Source organism: Eumetopias jubatus, unplaced genomic scaffold (assembly GCF_037043125.1).
Source record: "Eumetopias jubatus isolate StellerSeaLion01/CBP00866 unplaced genomic scaffold, mEumJub1_p1.0 scaffold_3, whole genome shotgun sequence".
Taxonomy (NCBI): domain Eukaryota; kingdom Metazoa; phylum Chordata; class Mammalia; order Carnivora; family Otariidae; genus Eumetopias; species Eumetopias jubatus.
The window spans coordinates 89,615,428-89,635,999 of record NW_028274809.1 but is presented as its reverse complement, the minus strand read 5'-3'; positions in this window follow the sequence as shown (position 1 = coordinate 89,635,999).

Genomic DNA, 20,572 nt, shown 5'->3' with positions numbered 1-20,572 from the left:
CAGCTTTCCTTTACTTAATGCTAATATGCTATATCTTTACCAATCCTTTTACTTTTAACCTATTTTATTTTCACATTTTAAAAAAAGATTTTATTTATTTGACAGAGAGAGAGAAACAGAGAATAGCAGAGGGAGAGGGAGAAACAGACTCCACGCTGAACAGGCAGCCTGACGTGGGGTGCAATCCCAGGATCATGACCTGAGCAGAAGGCAGAGCCACCCAGATGCCCCTGTTTTTACATTTAAAATATGTCTTTGGTAGGTAACATTGAGTTGGCCTCCTTTATTTATCCAATCTGCAATGTCTACCTTAAAAAAAAAAAAAAGATTTTTATTCATTTATTTGAGAGACAGAGAGCATGAAGCGGGGAGGGACAGAAGGAGAGGAGAGAATGAATCTCAAGCAGACTCCATGCTGAGTGGGGAGCCCAGTGTGGGGCTTGATCTCACCACCCTGAGATCACAACCTGAACCAAAATCAAGAGTCAGATGCTTAACCAACTGAGCCACCCAGGTGCCCCTGACAATATTTACCTCTTAATTGAAGTATTAAGATGTATTACATTTTATGTTGTTATTGATATAACTGATTTTAAAATTACCATGTTACTACTTATTTTCCATAGCTTGTTTTTTTTTTGTATTTTATCATCCATATTTTGGAATAATTAAATATTTTTTATGATTCTATTTTTTCTTCTTTGTTAGTTTACTAGGTATAACTTTTTTTCACTTCAATGTTTTGCTGGGTTTTATAGTATGAATCTTTAGCTTCTCATCATCTACTTTCAAGCTATATTATACTATTTCATGTATAGTGTAAGAACCTAAGAAGTGTATGCTTGTATTTCTTCTCTCCTAAACTTTATGCTATTGTTGCTATATAATTTATTTCTGTGTATGTTATAAGCCCCAATTTATGTTGATATAAATTTTGTTTAAATTGCCAGTTCTGGAACACCTAGGTGGCTCAGTTGGTTAAGTGTCTGACTTTTGGTTTCAGCTTGGGTCATGATCTCATGGGTTGTGAGATCCAGCCCAGCACTGGGCTCCGTGCTCAGTGGGAAGTCTGCTTAAAGATTCTCTCTCTCTCTCTCTGTGCCCCTCCACCTATTTGTGGGTCCACGCTCTCTCTCTCTCAAATAAATAAATCTTTAAAAAATAAGTAAATAAATTGCCAGTTCTTTTAAAGGCACTTATATAACTAAAAATAAAAAGAAAGTCTTTTATATTTATTCACATAACTACCAGTGACTGTACTTTTAAATTCTTTTTGTAGATCCAGATTTCCATCCAATGCCATTTTCGTTCTCCCTGAATTCTTTCCTTTTCTTTTTTTTGTAAAGATCTTATTTTTAATTTATTTATTTGACAGAGAGAGACACAGCAAGAGAGGAAACACAAGCAGGGGGAGTGGGAAAGGGAGAGGCAGGCTTCCCGCCAAGCAGGGAGCCCGATGCAGGGTCCTGGGATCAAGACCTGAGCCAAAGGCAGATGCTTAACACCTGAGCCACCCAGGCACCCCCTGAATTATTTTCTTTAATATTATCTTTTTGTGAAAGTCAACTGGTAATGAATTATTTAATTCACTAATAAATAAAATAAATATAAGATTTCATATTTCTGTTAAAGTCTTTACTTCATCTTGGGTTTTGAAAGATATTTTCATGGGTATGGAATTTTAGGTTAATAGGGATTTCTCCAACACAACCCCCCCCCCCTTGAATTTTAAAAATATTGTTCCACCATTTTCTGGCTTGTATTTTCTCCCAAAGGAAATAAGTTTCCATTCTTATCTTTGTCTTCTCTATATAATGGGTCTTTTACTCCAGCTATTTTTCTTTTACTTTTACTTTTTTTTATCACTGTTTTTAAACAATTTGATTATGATATAACTTCACATCGTACCTTGTTTTGTGGCCATTTATTTCTCCCATTATAAATTTAATAGTACAACTATCCATCCACCCACCCAGCCACCCACCCATCTATCCATCCACCCACCCATCCACCCATCCGTCCAACCATCCATCTATCCATCCAACCATCCATTTACCTATTCACTGAAAACCAGCATTTATTGAGTATCTCTCCTATATCTAGCTCTGTGTTAGTTAGTAGTAATAAGAGACAAATAATTGTTTTCTACTATACTTCTATATGGGGAAGGCAGATTCTTAAAACATGTAAACATAATCATTTGTCATAAGAACAAATATAGAAAAATGTATTGAGTAGAATCACTAAGGGGAGGATGATCAATTCCACTTAGTTTACCCTGTAGTACAAAAAAAGAGGAAACAAATATTTGTAATTCTTTCAAAATCATTACTTCCTTTCACTCTCTCTGAAATTATATCCTTGGATATGAAGGTTCTTTTTTTTAAATTTTATTTATTTATTTGACAGAGAGAGACACAGCAAGAGAGGGAACACAAGCAGAGGAAGTGTGAGAGAGAGAAGTTGGCTTCCTGCGGAGCTGGGAGCCCGATGCGGGGCTCGATCCCAGGACCCTGGGATCATGACCTGAGCCAAAGGTAGATGCTTAATGACTGAGCCACCCAGGCACCCCTTGGATATGAAGGTTCTTAATTTTTATTGGATTTGGAAAATTTTCTGCCATTTTTAAAAATATTTTTTTCTACCTCAACAGCTCTTCTACTTGTGTACTCCAATTACACATATATTTGGCTACTTGAGCTTATTCCACAGTTCACAGTAACTCTGATCTTCCTTCCTTCTTTCTTCCTTCTTTCCTTCCTTCCTACTTGCTTTCTATCTATTTTATGTCTCTATTTACCGTGTTCAATTTTTCCTCTGATTCTGGAATATATGCAACACCTTTATTATAGCTGTTTTAATGTTCTGGTGTACTAATTTTACCATCTGTGTTGTTTCCTCATTATAGGTCTTATTTTCTTGCTGCTTTACATGCCTGTATATTTTTATTGGGTTCCCGTGATTATGAATTTTACCTTGTTGGGTGCTGCATATTTTTCTATTCTTATAAATATCTTCCTTGGAAGCAGGTGTTTATTTATTTATTTTTTCTTCAAGTTTTGCTCCTAAACTTTGTTAGGCGAAACTAAGCTGACATTTTAGGGCTTACTTTTACTACTGAGTCAATACCTTTTTGGGTACTCTACCTAATGCCTTATAGTTAGGCTTTCCACTCTACCTATTGAAAAAAGGAACTACCTTTGTCTGTGTCTGAGTTTCAACAATTGTTCCTCCTACTCCTTCTTTGTTGACTCATGAACTGATTAGTGCTTGTTTGGAGACTTGAGTGGGAGAATCTGAATATTTCCGGAGTTCTCTCTTTAGAAAACTCTTACGTTTCCAATTTTTTTCCCTTTGAACTCTTTATGTTTTAACTTCTCTGGACTCCCAACTCACTCAGGGAGATTGCTGAACTTCGCTATTTTCTCTCCCTACATAGCTAACTGAACATTCTTTCTGGGCAGTAAGCTGGGGAAATCATGGTGTGTTTTTGTTTCTTGTCAATTAGGGATCACTGTTATTCATTGCCTGATTCGATGCTGTGAGAACCATTGTTTCATAGATTTATCTTGCCTTTTCGTTGCTTTAAGTGGGAGGGTAAATCCAGTCCTTTTTACTCTATATTAGGCAGCAATGGAAGTTCTCATTCTTGAATTTAAAATATTTTAGAAATCTACTTTGCAGCATATCTGATAATTCATATATTTTATATCTCTGAGGGGGCCTAACTTGGAGACCCATTCTATTTTATACTTTTAAAATATTTTAGTTCATGCTTTCATAATATTAAGGCAACATTATTCTGAGAAGTCTGAGCTGGAGGCATATTCCTCTAGAGCCAATGTTCTTGGTGATTTTCTTTTTTCTTCTGCTAGGTTCTCTAAGATTTGACTTTTGTTGTTGTTGTTGTTGTTGTTGTTAATAATTTCAGACCTTGGGAAAACTTATATATGAATGGAAAAGAGAATTCCACTTCCTCTTCACCAAAATTCCCTAAATGTTAAAATATTAACATTTTTCCACATTTGTTTTCTTTCCCTCCTTCCCTCTTTCTGTCTCTGTTTCTTTCTCATAATATCATAGATATATGAGTGATTTATTGGCCTGTGGTTTTCTAGCCTTATTCAGTTTAATTCATACAGCAACCACAATTTAAGCCAATAATTGCATATACTTTCCTTCATTTTTTTTAAAGATTTATTTATTTGTTTTAGAGAGAGAACGGAAGAGAGATAGAGAGCATAAGTGGGGGGGGCGGAGCAGAGGGAGAGGAAGAGAAAGAATCCCAAGCAGACACCCCGTTGAGTGGGTAGCCCCAGTGCAGGTTATCAATCACAAGACCCATGAGATCATAACCTGAGCCAAAATCATGAGTCAGATGCTTATCCAGCTAAGCCACCCAGGCACCCCTCATACGTTTTATTTAAAGAAAAAAAAATCCTTATTATCTTACCTTGCTGTTTTGTTTCTTTGTTTTGCTGGTAATATTTTTTAAGTCCACTTTTTCACTGAAAATATAGGAATTTAAGGATTATAGACCTATGTAGGATCTCATTTCTGTTGGCCAAGACTTTTTCTCCTCTCCCCACATGATGATCAATATCCACAGTCTTAAATTTCTGGTATCATATGTCTATAAGATAGCTGCGGCTTCATTTTCTGTTTATCACTCTGATTTCAGGTTTCTTTTCATTTTTGCTTTCTTTGGATCTCACTTTAGCCAATTGAGAGCTCTTACACATTTAAAGATATGTTTATCGAAATTTATTCCACATTTGTAGATGTTTAATAGTGCATATTTTTATAACATCAACGATGCCATATTGCCAGACAATTCTAAATAACAGTTTCAAAGATAACATTTTCAATTATTCCTTCATGATTCCTCATTATATTCTTTCATGAGTCTAGAGAATAAAATTAGCAAGAACTTATCATCCTTATTATTACAGACCCTTCTTCCCAAAACACTGATGAAATCAATGTATCTCAATTTTGATGATATCAAATAATTAATTTTATTGATCTTTTCCACCGATTAAATTGAGTATTTCTTCTGAAATTTTGAAGACAGATCTTTTCTTGGGTATGCAGATACTTTGTTGTTTTCTAACATTCAAATAAATTACCACATTTTTTAAATGTTTCTTGTGATGTCATGCCATCTTCTTAGACAAAAAACAACAAATAATAAATGTCTGAGCAACATATTAAGGAAAATGAGTGCTTAAGTGACATTTGATACTAACTGAGAACTTGGGAAGTGAGTTGATCAGAATAGTATTGGTTAGCCTAGAAATGAGTTGTTAACAGAAAGCAAATATGGCAGTGTCAACTCTGAACAGGATATGATTTGACATTATAATCATTCACCTTATACTCTTTGTACTAATTCTTTATATTTAGTAAGTAAGCTTGTCTTTATATTTTGGCTTCCTATGTGATTTCCTGCAAAAAAAAAAAATAAGTTGGTCAAGGAAACCATAAATCTTGTCTGTTTAGCAGTTATATTTCTTTTTGTAAGTTATTAAATTAGCATTCAGTTTTGCATCAGTTTTTATGAGCTTGTCTAATATGAGACCACCTGGGAAAGATTGAAAAACTTATAAATGAAACCTGAAATACTGTGAACACATAGACTTTGGGATGCTATACATATTACCTCCTAGTCAGCCACCCCTAAATGACTCCTGTGCCTTACTTATCTAAGCAGTCATTTATTTCTCCCATTATAAATTTAATAATACAACTATCCATCCACCCACTCATCTATCCATCCAACCATCCATCCATCCATCCATCCATCCATCCATCCATCCATCCATTTATCTATTCACTGAAAACCAGCATTTATTGAGTATCTCCCCTATATCTAGCTCTGTGTTAGTTAGTAGTAGTAAGAGACAAGTAATTGTCTTCTACTATACTTCCTTATGGGGAAGGTAGATTCTTAAAACATGTAAACATAATCATGTGTTATAAGAACAAATATAGAAAAATGTGGTATTTAGTAGAATCACCAAAGGGAGGATGATCAATTCCACTTAGTTTACCCTGTAGTGTAAAAAAAGAGGAAACAAATATTTGTAACTCTTTCAAAATCATTACTTCCTTTCACTCTCTCTGAAATTATATCTATAGTTATGAGAGGGTATGAATTGATCCTGGACATATTTTTTAAATGGAAAAATATCTACACAAGTAAAAATTTAATGAAAAAATAACTAAAATTTAAAAAGTTGTACCATAACAGCAATATTCTTCATTTCAGAAGTATATGTTGTACACCAATGATGTACAAGGCACACTTTCAGTCACTGAATTTTGTGACTAAAAATAATGCATTGATAGTTTTGAACTTGACCCTTTTTTTAGAATATGTTGTAGGTTATTATTTATAAAACTGAACTTTTCATGTTAAATTTTAAATTATTGGAAGACACAATCATTATAAATGTAAAATTTATAGGATTATACTCTATGATGTCAATATAGAAACAAGTATAGTTTATCATCTAAATCGAGAAGAGCTCTAAAAGTTTCTCATAGTACTTTCACCAAAAAAGGTGCATCTATGTTTAGCAATTGAGTATTAATCTTTAAAACGTATATCTGTGTATATATATGTCATAGAGATCTATTTATCTCTGTATCTACCTACCTATCCATTTATAAATCTCTATCCATCAAGAAAGCTTATTTTTAAAATCATGAAGGAACTATATTTGTTTTCTTGAGATATGAAACTTGTGTTCAGGGATAAAACAAAAGGAACCTAGCAATTTAACTGGGCACATTAGTCATGGGCCAACACTTTGGATTTCCACAAATTATGGGATCTAAAACTACTGACTTGATATTTATGAGTAGCTTGCAAAATTTGTTTTAATTGTCCCATTACAAAATTTGTAAATTTTTGGCCATGCATTGAGAATTTGGGATGTTTATTTACATTAAGATTACTGTGAAAATATATCATGTCATCCAATTACAGTACAAAAATGTACTTACCAGTGTTGCAATTTTGACTCTAATGGCTGGTACTTAATAGTCAAACAGTAATTGATTGTTTAATAAAATTTTTTACTACACTCACCAGCCCAAACCTATGCATATTCTCAAACTAGTTTATTAAGTTAGATAGAACAAAAATTAGTATGTTTAAAGGGTGGCCATGAAAAAATCACAAAGTTCAAGGGTTTAATTTTTATCCACATTTAGTGAATATTTTCTATGTATAAGGCATGATATTAGGTGATGTAAATAAGAACATAACATAAGCTTTGTTTCATGGAGATCAAATATGATAAGTATGATAAATACAAAAGACAAAAAAGAGGTATGAGACAAAGAAATAGTACAGATGAGGGAGTGATTAACTGTTCTTGAGAGCAGACAGTCTGCAGAAGAAACCTTGCTTGAACTGGACTTTTGATTATAACTAGAGAATTTTCAGGTAAATGGCAGTGGTGAAAAACAGGTGTTGACACCAGAGAAAAATAGAATAGCCATTCAGGAAACCATATGTTGTGCAATAACCTGGAAAGCAAAATGCAGATTTATAGCAGGAGAGGGGAGATGAGTCTGGAATGTGGACATGATCTGATTCTACAGGATCTTGTATCCTGAGCTAATAGTATCATCATGTGGATAATGGCAAGCCACTGAGAAATAGTTAAAGCTAGAAATTGAGGTAAAACCAGTCATGACAAGAGCACACCTCACACACACTTAAAAAATATGTTATTTAATTTATATTTCCAAAAAAAAAAAAGAAAACAACTAAATCTTCCCAAAGACATACTTGTTTGGGTTTTGGAAATGCATAGGGATTTTCAAGGCCACTGTTCACTTTGTGCAGATGAAGAAATTACGCTTCTTCAAAGCTAAATGAAATTTTTAAGGTCTTACCACTGACCAGATACAGATCTGGACTAGAACACAGGTTCCCAATTAATTGTCCAGAGTTATTTGGAGATTCAAAATCACTATGATTTGGGAAGATTTTTGCAAAACACCAACCCTTAGTACTGATTGGTTCCCAACCATCATTCTCCTAAAATAGCTCTAATTTTTAGGTTTTATTAATGCTGGCTTTTAGGGTTCTTGTCTTTCAGATGAGTATTTGGCATATGTTTTGTTAATAGGAGTAGCATTGGTTTTTATATGGCTTTCTACACTCTGGATCTGATTGAAAACAAAATGAATGTCTCTGAACATCTACCCCTCAACCCCAGCACGGAAGTCCAGATACAGAAGAGCTGTGCATTGGCAAAGGCCCAAAACTGAAACAGAAGGAGATGCCAAAGGTCTGATGACAGAGTCAAGGTTTTTGGCCTATCTGTGAAGGAAAATTAACACATGGGCTTTAAATGAAAAATACCCCATCTCCATGCAAAATGCAACAACATTAATTATAAGAGTAAAGTCTATTCATACGTTATTTCAGAAGAGGGTGGGTTATTTTTCTTTCTGGATGCACTGATTGTTATTCAATAACCATGCTGGATTTTGCCCTTAACCTCATTTATCAACTATGAGAGTTATTCAGAAAATAAGTTTATAAGGTTAATTATCAGCACATTATGCAGAATGCAGAAAATTTGGTGATGGCTTTACACTATGCTGGCATGTAAAGGAATATTTCAAAGGGCTCAGTTCTGGTTGTGACATGATATTTCCTTAATTAAGAATGGCTGTTCTCCTACATATGTGCTCCCCACACAAGGTATACGCCAAGATTTAATTTTTTTAACTAAAAAATTTTCAGCTGCAAAAATCAAGATCAATTTGTTGATTTGATGAAAAAAAACCACCAATACTTAATACTTCTAAATTACTATTTAAGGAAGGAACCATTCTGCTAATATGTGGACTTTAGTTTTATAAAAGTGAATGTATGTATATGTTTCTTACTGTGTGTGTGTTTGTGGTTATGTGACCATAATAGACTGCTCAGCTCTCTTCTCAAAGCTGTTGATATATCATTGAATTTGTTGGCACTAGAGATTTACAAGAAATTGTGACTTTTGCTTCTGAACTAGCATATTGCCCTGGTAATTAGAACTCACTCTGAATGCCCATTGTGTGCCAGGCACAGTTATGTACACTTCATTTCCCCCCAGCATTACTGAGGTTTAATTTATATTAAGTAAAGTTTTAGTGTACAATTTAAAATTTAAGCATACAATTAGGTTGTCATTACTACTAAAATCAAGATATGGAATAATTCCATCACTCTAAAGAATTCCCTTGGGCATATTTGCCTTCATTGCTTCTGCCAACACAAAGTACTAGACGACCACCACTCTGTTTTCTGTCGCTGTAATTTTGCGTTTTCTAGAACTTCATACAAGCTTAATCATATGGTATAGTGTTTATTATGCTTGATTATATCCACTTAGCATGAGTTTAAAATTTATCCAGATCGTGTGTATTAATATTTTGTCCTTCTTATAGTTGAGTAGTATTGCATAGTATGGATATAAAAATGATTTGTTTATATATTTGCCAGCCTGTGGAAGTCTGGAGAGTTTACAGTTCGGGACTATTAAGCATAATGGTATAAGAGCATTTGTCTGCAATTCTTTCAGGACACACATCTTTAGGTGAACATACATTGTCTATTCTGTTGGGAAAATACCTAAGAAAGTAGTTGTGAAGTCCTATAACGGGTGTATGTCTAACTATGTAAGATACTGACATTCCTGGTTTCTAAAGAAACTGTACCACTTTACTTTCTCTCCAGCAGTACTTAAGAATTTCAGTTACTATACAACTTTACCAATACTTGGTATTATTCAGTTTAACCCATTATAATGGATATGTGTTCCTTTTTATTGTGGTTTAATTTACCTTTCTCTAGTGATGTTTAAGTAGTTTTTTATCCCATTTGTTATTCATATATCTTCTTTGTGAAATATCTGTTTATCTTTTGCCTTTTTTTTATTTTACTCCGTTATTTTTTAATGCTACATTTTAAATGTTCTTTATATATTTTGGATACAGGCCCTTCACTTACTTATATGTTGTGTACACATTTTCTCCAAGTCTGTGCCTTGCCTTTTCATTTTTTTAAACTGGGTCTTTTTTTTTTTTTTTTAGATTTTATTTATTTATTTGACAGAGAGAGACAGCGAGAGAGGGAACACAAGCAGGGGGAATGGGAGAGGGAGAAGCAGGCTTCCCCCTGAGCAGGGAGCCCAATGAGGGGCTCAATCCCAGGACCCTGGGATCATGACCTGAGCCAAAGGCAGACGCTTAATGACTGAGCCAACCAGGTGCCCCTTAACTGGGTCTTTCAAAGGTTTTTAATCTGAATAGATACCATTAATACCATTTTGTGCTGTGTGTGTCCTGTTTAATATTTTTTCCTAATTTAACACTACAAGGATTTTCTTCTATGCTTTCTTCTAGGTGTATAATGGTTTTAGCTCTTTTCTTTTGGTCTATGATCAATTTCAGGTAATTTTCATGTATGGTTTGAGGCATGGGTCGAGGTTCATTATTTTTTTTTTCTCCTTACAGATAATCGGTTATTTCAGCACCATTTATTGAAAAGAATATACATCCCCCATTGTATTGCCTTGTCACCTTTGTCAAAACACATTTGACTGTGTTAAGTGTGTGTCTATTTCTGCCCACTCCATTTTATTCCATTGGTTTTGTTGTCTGTCATTATGTGAATATCATGATGTAGCTTTATAGTAAATTTTGGAATCAGGTAGTATAAGTCCTCCAATCCTGTTATTCAGTTTCAAGAATGGCTAGTTTTATACATTATTTAATTTAATCCTAATAACATGCTCTGGTGTAATTGTTATTGTTATTCCATTTTACACATAAGGAAACTGACACAGAGAAACTATATACCAAATTTGAACATTGACAGTGTGACTCCGAAGTCCATACTTTTAACCGTTATGCAGCTCTGTCTCCCTGCATATGAACAATATGATATAAGGGCTGTGTATAAAGACAGTGAAGGACAAGGTCTTTATCTATAGTGTGTGTGTGTGTGTGTGTGTGTATGTGTACACATATGCAAATTCAGGACAAAAACTTTTGCTATTATTGAGAAAATAAGCATTGCCTCATTAACCTCCATAGATTTAACTTCACAAGTTGTGCTCAGTTTCAAGGTTCTCATTGGCTTTCCTGATAAAGATGGGTCTAAATCCTTAATTATATTGCCACATATGCAGTGTTTTAAACTTTTATTCAGCACTTATGACCTCTCTAAAGTGTTTGAACTATTACAAATTTTACCATAATATCAGTTTGTGTATTTATTTAATACAATGATTGACATTTTATTATGAAACAGCTATGTGCCTGACACAGTATGAGAGTCATAACAGTTGTAGGTTGTGGTGGAGGAGGTGAGTGACAAATGTTAATTTTAAGAATTCAGGGGGATTTTTTTTTCATATATATAATTGTGGTGTTAAAAAAAATACCCTATGTGCCTAGAAAAAAGGGTAACTGACTGCCTGGGCTCTCAGACAATAGATCCAGGAGTAGTTTTACTGAGTGCACAAGAAGAAGGAATGGCAACACAGAACATGGTACCATCAAAGAATGTGGTTTTCTATGTGCCTAAGCCAGAGATGCATGTGTCCAATCACTTGATAAGGACATAGGTATTAGAACTATTTTCTCTAGATCTAGGAATTAGTTTATATTACATTGTCTGAATAGTGACCAAAATCACAAAATAAAATAGGAAAAAATCATTTTCTGGGGCCAAACGCTAAATGGAGTTGGTAATAAATCTGTCCCAAGACATAAAATCTTACAAACTCTCTTCCCAATATTTGAGCTAATTCCTAAAGAATTGATAGAAAAATTCTCAGTTGTAAAAGGGAAAATGAACATGTTAGTCATATGCAAAATCTGAACCCACAAAAGAGGTTTGCCTGCTCCAGGCATGGTTCCCACTTCAGTGACACATGCATGCAGAGGCAAGACTGGGAAGGAACAAGGAGCGCACCATTACAATAATCCACGCAGGAAGTGCTGACAAGTCTATACTAGCAGTCCAAATGGGAAGATATTTTTGAGGTAGAATCAGTGGGATATAGTAATCATTTGAAGAGAACAGATGTTTGAATTTTTCAAATCATAATTTTCCTTGCAATATAAATATTTTTCTTTAAAAAGAAAAAAAAAAGCTCATCAAATGGGCTCTTCAGGACAGCACTTCTTTATTTTTAGCACTAACTTTAACGTTAACAAGGAAAAGCTCCTTAGAGTAATAGGATGGGAGAGAGAGTGGATGGTTTTCCTAGTCTTGTGTTTCATGATGAATAAAGGCCCATCTGGCCCCAGCACCACCGTCTCTACCACCCAAATGATGTCCCACAATGTATTCATGAGTTCCAACTTTAGCATGCTAGGAGCCTGTCACCTTCAAACTGGCAAGGCAGACCACCATAGGATAAATGATCATGTATTTTAAAAACCCAGCATTTTTCAATCTTGAGAAAAAAATGATGGTGTGAATTAGACCATATGCCTGTTCTCTGAAAGCAGTTATTACTGGCTCTAGCTAATTTCGCCTAGCCCTAGATACAAACTAATGAAGATCTACAGCCTCAGTGTGTGCTGAGAACCTTCCCAATGGTGTAACCAAGGATCTGAATCGGGAAGCAGGAAACAGGCTTAACTCTCTCTCTGGTCAATATGATGCAATTAAATAAATATCTTATGTGTGAAATTATCTGTGAGGGTGCATGTGTGTTTCTGAATGATGAGTTGAAAAGTAAAGGAAAGGAAAAAACAGTCATTCAACTGGTTAATATTTCTATATGATACCAGGCTATTATTTGGAGTGACACTGGCACTCAGTTACCTGGGTTGACTAGTTATTTATGGCATTGCCCAGACATATCTAAAAGATGGCCATCAAGTCTCAAAATAGAAATATACAGAAAGGAAAAAAATGCATCAAAGAGAGCACGCCATAACATTGGGATAAGATGGTTTTTCATCCTGAAAAATGAGCCATTTTCAGCTGCATGATATCAACAGAGAGGTTTAGAATTCTAAAAAAGAAAAAAAAATCAGCCACATCTGGCTTTTTAGTTCTGGTATAGTCACTCACCTTTCTTGTGATCTTTAAAATGTTCTTACTTTTTCTGTACTTTGGTTTCCTCATTTGGTTCCTGAATGTTACGCTTCAAAAAGTATTACTAAGGCGGGGCGCCTGGGTGGCTCAGTCGGTTAAGCGACTGCCTTCGGCTCAGGTCACGATCCTGGAGTCCCGGGATTGAGTCCCACGTCGGGCTCCCTGCTCAGCGGGGGGTCTGCTTCTCCCTCTGACCCTCTATCCCTCTCGTGCTCTCTGTCTCTCATTCTCTCTCTCTCTCCAATAAATAAATAAAATCTTTAAAAAAAAAAAGTATTACTAAGGCAAAATACATTTGTATTGTGCTGATCCTCTAGCAAGGAAAAAACAAGTGAATTTATTTTTTTCTTAGTTCTTCCCTTTATAATTAATAGAAGTTGGATCTATGATTTTCTGGGAAGAGAGGGAAATCCCTACCTGGGATTATTCAGCACTAATTTTGGCCACAATTATTCTGACTGGGGCTTTGGGGAGAAGGGAAGATGCATGCAAGTGCTGTTTTGGAAAGACAGACTGTCTGACGTGTAAGAAGAGGAAACTAAAGTGTCAAGGGGGATGGAAAAGTGCCTGCGCCAACATGCAGCTCTCATAACCTGGCTTGCTGACCGAAAGGCCACCACTAGAGGTATTCCCATGAGTTAGAAGACAGAATCATAAAATTAGTCTTCATCAAATGAAAACAATCACCTGATACAGGTCCCTATTGATATCCTTGAACGTCAACATATAGTAAGTCACAAGAAGAACTAGAAATCATTTGGCAGAGAACACAAATTCTTTCCAACCATTTTAACTTTCTCCATCCTCAGAAGCTCCTTTCATATACTCAAGATACCCCTGTGTTAGAAAGGAAAAATCTTTGCTGCAACCTCTTTGTAACTCAAGCTACTGTCCTCTCATTCCTCTGCTTTTTTTTAAAAAAGATTTTATTTATTTTTTTATTTGAGAGAGAGCACAAGAGCACAAGTTGGTGGGGGGCTGCCAAGGGAGAAGCAGGCTCCCAGCTGAACAGAGAGCCCCACTTGGGGCTTGACCTCAGGACTCTGGGATCAGGCGCTTAACTGACTGAGCCACCCAGGTGCCCCTCATGCCTCTGCTTTTTTCCACTCTTCTAATCACGTCTTCATTTCTTAACAACTTTTAATCTGGTTTTTGATTGTACAATTCTATTGAAATATGGTCACTAATATCCCCCTATCCTCCATTTATATTTCATTCTCCCTACCGTCTCAGTAGCACTTAGCATTTTCAATATCCCTCTTCCCTTGAAATTAATCTCTCTTTTTTTTTTGCCTCTGTGGCTCTCAACACTGCCATTCTCCTACTTCTCTGGATCATCTTTCTGTCTCTTTGGGTAGTTTTGCCTTCTCCTGACTCCTTAATTTAGCATTTCCTGAATTACATTTCTGTCCTCTTAAAATTTGAAGGTTAGGGTTAACCTTTACCAGATGGATTTGCTTTAGGCTGGCTGCTGCTAGCTTCACAGAAACTGGCTACACTGAAGGCTTAAAGGCAATCAGTCCTGGAAGAGGGTTGCAAGGTAAGTTCAGTGCAACAGTTCTGCCAAGCTGAATAGGCATGACCACATACATACTCACTGGCTTGAACTTCAGTCCCTGATCATGCCAGTGGAAGGGCTAAAATCCCCATAAACACGAACACTGGAATGATAGAACAGAATTCTATTATTCTATTCTATTCTTGTATCTTCAAGGCTCAGACCTCTTTTTCCTGATCACCCCAGAGGAAAGGAGCTCGGATGTTTTTTAGCATGAGTACTCAGATATTAGATCAGGCTTGGAGCCAAGGTTCCGCCATATCACACAGTGGTTGAACCTCAGTCCCTGATCATGCCATAGAAGTGCAGGCACCTTCCCAGTCCAGCAGTTTAGAAGCCCTTTAGACCAACAGCCAGGTCTCACTCCAGGAGTCTAATGCCGAGCCTGGTCAGACTTCTGTGTGCTGTTGCAGAATGCAAAAAGCCACAGAGGTCTGCATGCCTGCTTCTACTCTCATTTCAGTGAGTTTTCTCCACTGATGCTGTTCCAGAAGTTTGCTGTGTTTGCTTCCTGATAATTCACGTTTGCCTGATCCATAACATTTTTTTTCCCCTCAAAGAATTCATCCACTTTCCTGACTTTCCTCTACTTACTGAGTTCAAGGGCCGAAAATGATTTATTAAACCTTGTGTCTCCATTCCTGAGCTGATGGTTGATACAGGTAATAGTTCTGCCCTACCAAATTCAATAAGCAGGCAGCAGAAGTCGTGGGCATTTTTTGAATAGGTGAGTGAGAAACACAGTTCAAGCAGTTGTTTTTTGTTGGGTTTTATTTATTTATTTTTTTTAAGAGATTCATTTTCCCTTCAGAAAATAGTTCCTTTGTTTGCTTCCTATCTTTGTGAAGAAAGCAGTAATTGATTCTCATCTGAGTCCAATACCCTGGGGTCATTTCCGAATCTTGTCTCTGTCTGTTTCCATGTTGGTAAGAGTGGGATTAGGGGATATATTGCCAGCTTTAAATTTTGATTGTTTTACATTATCATTTCTCACTGGACATCATCCACACTCTGGGCAAGAACCAAGTTGCCACACCACTATCTGATAGTCGTGTTATATCTTCTGTTGTTACTACACTTTTCTTTTGTATGTATCTTGTCTCCTTGTCTAAATGGACAGTTCTCTAAGGGAAGTGACCTTTTTCCCCACAGTAACTAGAACAGTTTTGTGCATAAGTGCTGCTTAAGAAATACTGGTTGATTTTGATTAGATGATGATAGTGTGAGGGCAGACACCTTTCAGTTCTGTAAGAGAATAAAAACAGGAGGGGGAGAGAAGCATCACAGGGTATGGGGGAACGAAAAGAAATTAGGAGGTGTTCAAAGATGTGTCATCCATTTCGCAAATTTTATTGGAATGAGATCTTCTTAAAGATCCTACAGGCCACTCTGACCAATTGTCCTGAAAGCACACGGATTTCAGCTCTACTGCAGACAGCTGACACTTTCTAGCCTGATGACAATCTGTTCTCTAATCAATCAAGAAAGTTTTCTGCTTTTCCAGTTGGCGAGAATCATAGAAAATTCAGACATGGGAATATTTACCACATTCTCTGAGACATATAAAATTTCTTTCAAGAAATTTCTGGGCAGAATACAAGAAAAGAACACCCCAGACAGAAGAAAGAGGCACATGTTTTCCTGGAGGGCTACAGCTCTTACAAATGTCTGACATTGTTTGCAGAGTTCAGGACAGCATTACTGAATTTCCCCGTCTGAAATTAATGCCATCCATCTACATACTGGCAAGTGTCTAGAGAGGCAGAGCTCAAGAAACCAGCTTGCAGACTAAATGGGAATTGAATGCCCAGGCTACCTGGATTTGGGGAGCAAGATATTTTCACACGTGCTCATCAAATGAACATTTGTCCTGTAAGCAATTTCATTTTGTAAAATTACTGGGAAATTTACTGGAATTATACAAAACATTTATCCAAAAAAATAAAAAGTAAAAGGCCTGGATTCACTTGTGAAGATTACAGTGTTATCACACGTGTATGGGCCTATACCCTAAAATCTGTGTATCAAAATAAAGTTTAGTACATAGAAATAGTGTGGTATCATTTTAACTTTCCTTTGTCTTCCCTCAAAATTCCAAGGCACGGGTTTGCTTGTCTGTCTCTCCATATGTATATACAGTTGTTTTATGTGAGATTATAGCTTAAAACAACACACATGCTTTTAATGGTGATTTCCAGAACTACTCCTTTCCTAAACCTTTGAGTGGGTTTATATCATCTACGGACAGATCTAAGAACATTAGAATCCCATAAAAGGGACCCATGGACTGACTTCCTCCCCACCTCTCCAGCTTCATCTGCAATTACTCTTTTTTTGAACTGTGCGTTCTAGAACTTGAATTTTATATACTTCTCTCAAGTGCATGGCCATCACACACCAATATGCCTTTCCACTTGCTATTCCCTCTGCCTGGAATGTTTCATACTTTTTGTATAAACAATAAAATCATAAAACGTATCTGCTTTGACAAAGAGACAGAATTAAGAAGATGCTTGTGCTTTGTTCTTTTTTTTTTTAAACAGACTCTTTTTTTTAAGATTTTATTTGTTTATTTGGCAGAGGAAGACACAGTGAGAGAGGGAACACAAGCAGAGGGAGTGTGAGAGGGAGAGGCAGGCTTCCCACGGAGCAGGGAGCCTGATGAGGGGCTCCATGACAGGACCCTGGGATCATGACCTGAGCCGAAGGCAGATGCTTAACCACTGAGCCACCCAGGCGCCCCGTCTATGCTTTGTTCTGAAAGGCAAAAAGAGAAAAAGATACAGAGTCAGGTCCCTCCTACGTTGTGGAGAATTTTTCCTTCACCACTTTCCTCTACCCATGTTATTATTAGGCCTCTCGAATCTAGTTTTTCATCTGTAAAAAGAAAGATAATGACATATGTGTCATATGGCTTATTACAAGGATAAGATAAGGTCATATGAGATGTTATAAGATAAGTAAATACTAGTTTTTGTGTTCATTTCAGGCTATCATTTATATGGCTTTGTCACTTTCTTCCCAGCTAAGGCTCTTATGATTCTGTCAGTGCTATTTTTTTTCTTTAGGATTGTCCAAGAACTGTCACCAGGAGACATCAATCTCCTATATATTTACTTTTGGAATTTGTCATCAGGAGGTTTGTCTAGATTCAGATTATTCATTATTAAAAGAAAATATCATCCAATTTAGCTTAAGAGCTTTAGCAAACATGTATAGAGTGAGGGTGGAGGTATTTTCAGAATTTAGAGACCTTAGTACAGCTATATTTCTAGCCCTTTCTCCACCTTTTCCTTCCAAGATAACAAGATCCCTTCCCCTAACTTTTCTATGTGTCTCTTCTTCATTGTTTTCTTGGTAGATAAATTTCTTTGATGCAGGTCGTAATTTCTGTTGTATCATGACTTTAACTCCTTTACCTCTCTACTTGGTATAACTTACAAATCTGGTTTCTAACAGCATAGAATAAAAGCACCTCTGTCCCTTAGTTCCAATTCTTATTAGCTGGAGAAAGTATTCTTGTGCTGGCCTACTCTGTTCAGGGAAGTTAAGGTCAACTGGTACAATATGGCCCCTAATGGGCCCTCCACATCTCAAAAGAAGTGTTATAGAAGATGATTTATGTTTGAAGGCAAAAGCTAATATCTCTATTAAAGAATTCACTTTCAAATCTTACCAGGACTGAAACTTCCTGAAACCTTCAAGAAGCTTCAAGATCTATCAGATTATGCCTGACCAAGGGACAGGGTAAAGAGTAGATCCCAGAATTGACCTCAGGTTTTGGGTTCCAGGAACTTTTCCTATCCTGCTTGGCTTCTGGTCCACTATCCAGAAAGCTTTCTTCTGTATGCAATCATCCCCCTTTGTTTCATCTAAATTATCTGAGTTCCCTGAAGCTTTTTGTCAGAGGAAGGAGAATAAGAATATAGAGCAAGTATGGGTGTCCAGTTTGTCCCCTAGACTTGATCTACAGCTTTCAAAAAAGTGTTCTGGGAACTGTAAGTGGCAGAAAACTCACACTCACCTGGCTGTGGTGAGCATTGTGGTTGTCTTTCCAACACTACTTTTACCTCCCTCCTACCTCATTATGTATACCCATGTAATGAAGTTACATTGATCCACTCCAGCATCTGGGTGGGTGAGTTAAGATTTGTTTAAACCACAAAACCAGTTAATACTTTAGGAAATCTATTTCTAAGCATGCCAGCCTTGGTATTCCTCTGGCCACAGGGGTCATGTGAGAATGAATATTGCATGAAACTTGGTCAATGGGACATAAAGGTGGAATTTTATCAAAAGAAATGTTTTTCTGACAGATTTACTAGAAAAGAAGGTCACTTTTGCCTTGGACAAAGAAACATATAAATCAGATTTCACTGGCCATCTTATTACTGTAAGAAAGACAGTCTTTATATGAAGCTGCTATTATGGACATTAGATAAAAGAAATCAAAAGCAAGTGGTCTTAGTGACACCATTGACCACTGAAGTGAAATAAACCAAAAGCTCTTCCTACCTTTAAACTTCTAAGGTACATAAGTCCATAGGTTGTATGTATTATTTAAGCCATTTATAGCAACATTTTTTACTCCCATCCAAAACATCCCAAATGATACCTTGGCTTCAGCATAAAAAAGCAATTGTTGGCTTACATGATGGAGATTTTCCAAAGTATTCTATCTTCAGGCATGACTGGATACAGGAACTCATATGATTACATTAGGATTTATTTTGTCTTTGTTGAGTCTTTTACTTAGTTGGGTTCATTTTCTGGTTTCATGAGTAGACCCTGGAAACTCAGTAGATTGCTATTGATTTTATAAGTTCCTAGTCTCAAGTCCCATGGAAAAGACATTGTCATGCGACATTGCCCAGAATTCCTAGGCCATACCTCATTGTTTCTCACTTACTCTGATTGCATCTTGTACCTATCACTGTACAATCAGTGCAAATAGGAAAATATGCTGCTCAGATAGTCAAATGGCTACCTCTGAAGCAAAGAGTAGAGTAAACTCCCCTAGCAGAACACAGTAAGTGTAAACTAAGGGAAAGGAGTGGTTCTCCAGAGGAAAATTGGATATGGTGATCAGAAGAGTGGATGAATTCTGGGCAGGAAAAAAAAAAATCTATTAAAGGTACTATTACATCAAATTAAACTACAATAAAATAGAAATAAATCTTAAAGATTGATAATGGTAATTTCAACATTGAAAGAATTAAGTGATTTTTCCAAGGTCATATTAAGTGAATTATAGATCAACTGGGCCTAGAACTCAGGACTTCTACTTAGTCAAGCAATATGTCCTTAAACATGAGAAGGTAGTGATATGTCAGAAAGAAAAAAATAGTTAAGTATTTCAGCCAGGTTTCTTATGCAGTATCACTCTGGGACTATTAACCTCACTGAGAAGAGGATAACTTTTTGCTCTTTGGATTCTTGGAGGAGAAAAAATAAAAAAGGTGCTTATATTTAACACAAAACAACCCCATTGGAATCTAGGGAGAAAATCTCTTCACATATATCACAACATACCGCTGGGGATAGGGGGAGGAACAGAGGGAGAGGGACAAGCAGACTCTATGCTGAGCTGATGCAGGGCTCGATCCCAGGACCCTGAGATCAAGACCTGAGCCGGAATCAAGAGTTGGAGGCTTAACCGACTGTGCCACCCAGGTGCCCCTATTGTTTGGATTTGTGCTGCTGCCTGATAATCATCAGAAATGAGAGAGGGAAATTGTTTTGATCCTACAAGAACAGTTTCTTCACAGGAGGAATTAAATTTGTCAATGACTTATATCTCGCTTGCAGAGCATCTGAAATTCTGATTCTCATCTAAAAAGGCAAGAAGAGGAAGAAGAACGTGTATATGGCCTATTCTTTTCCAT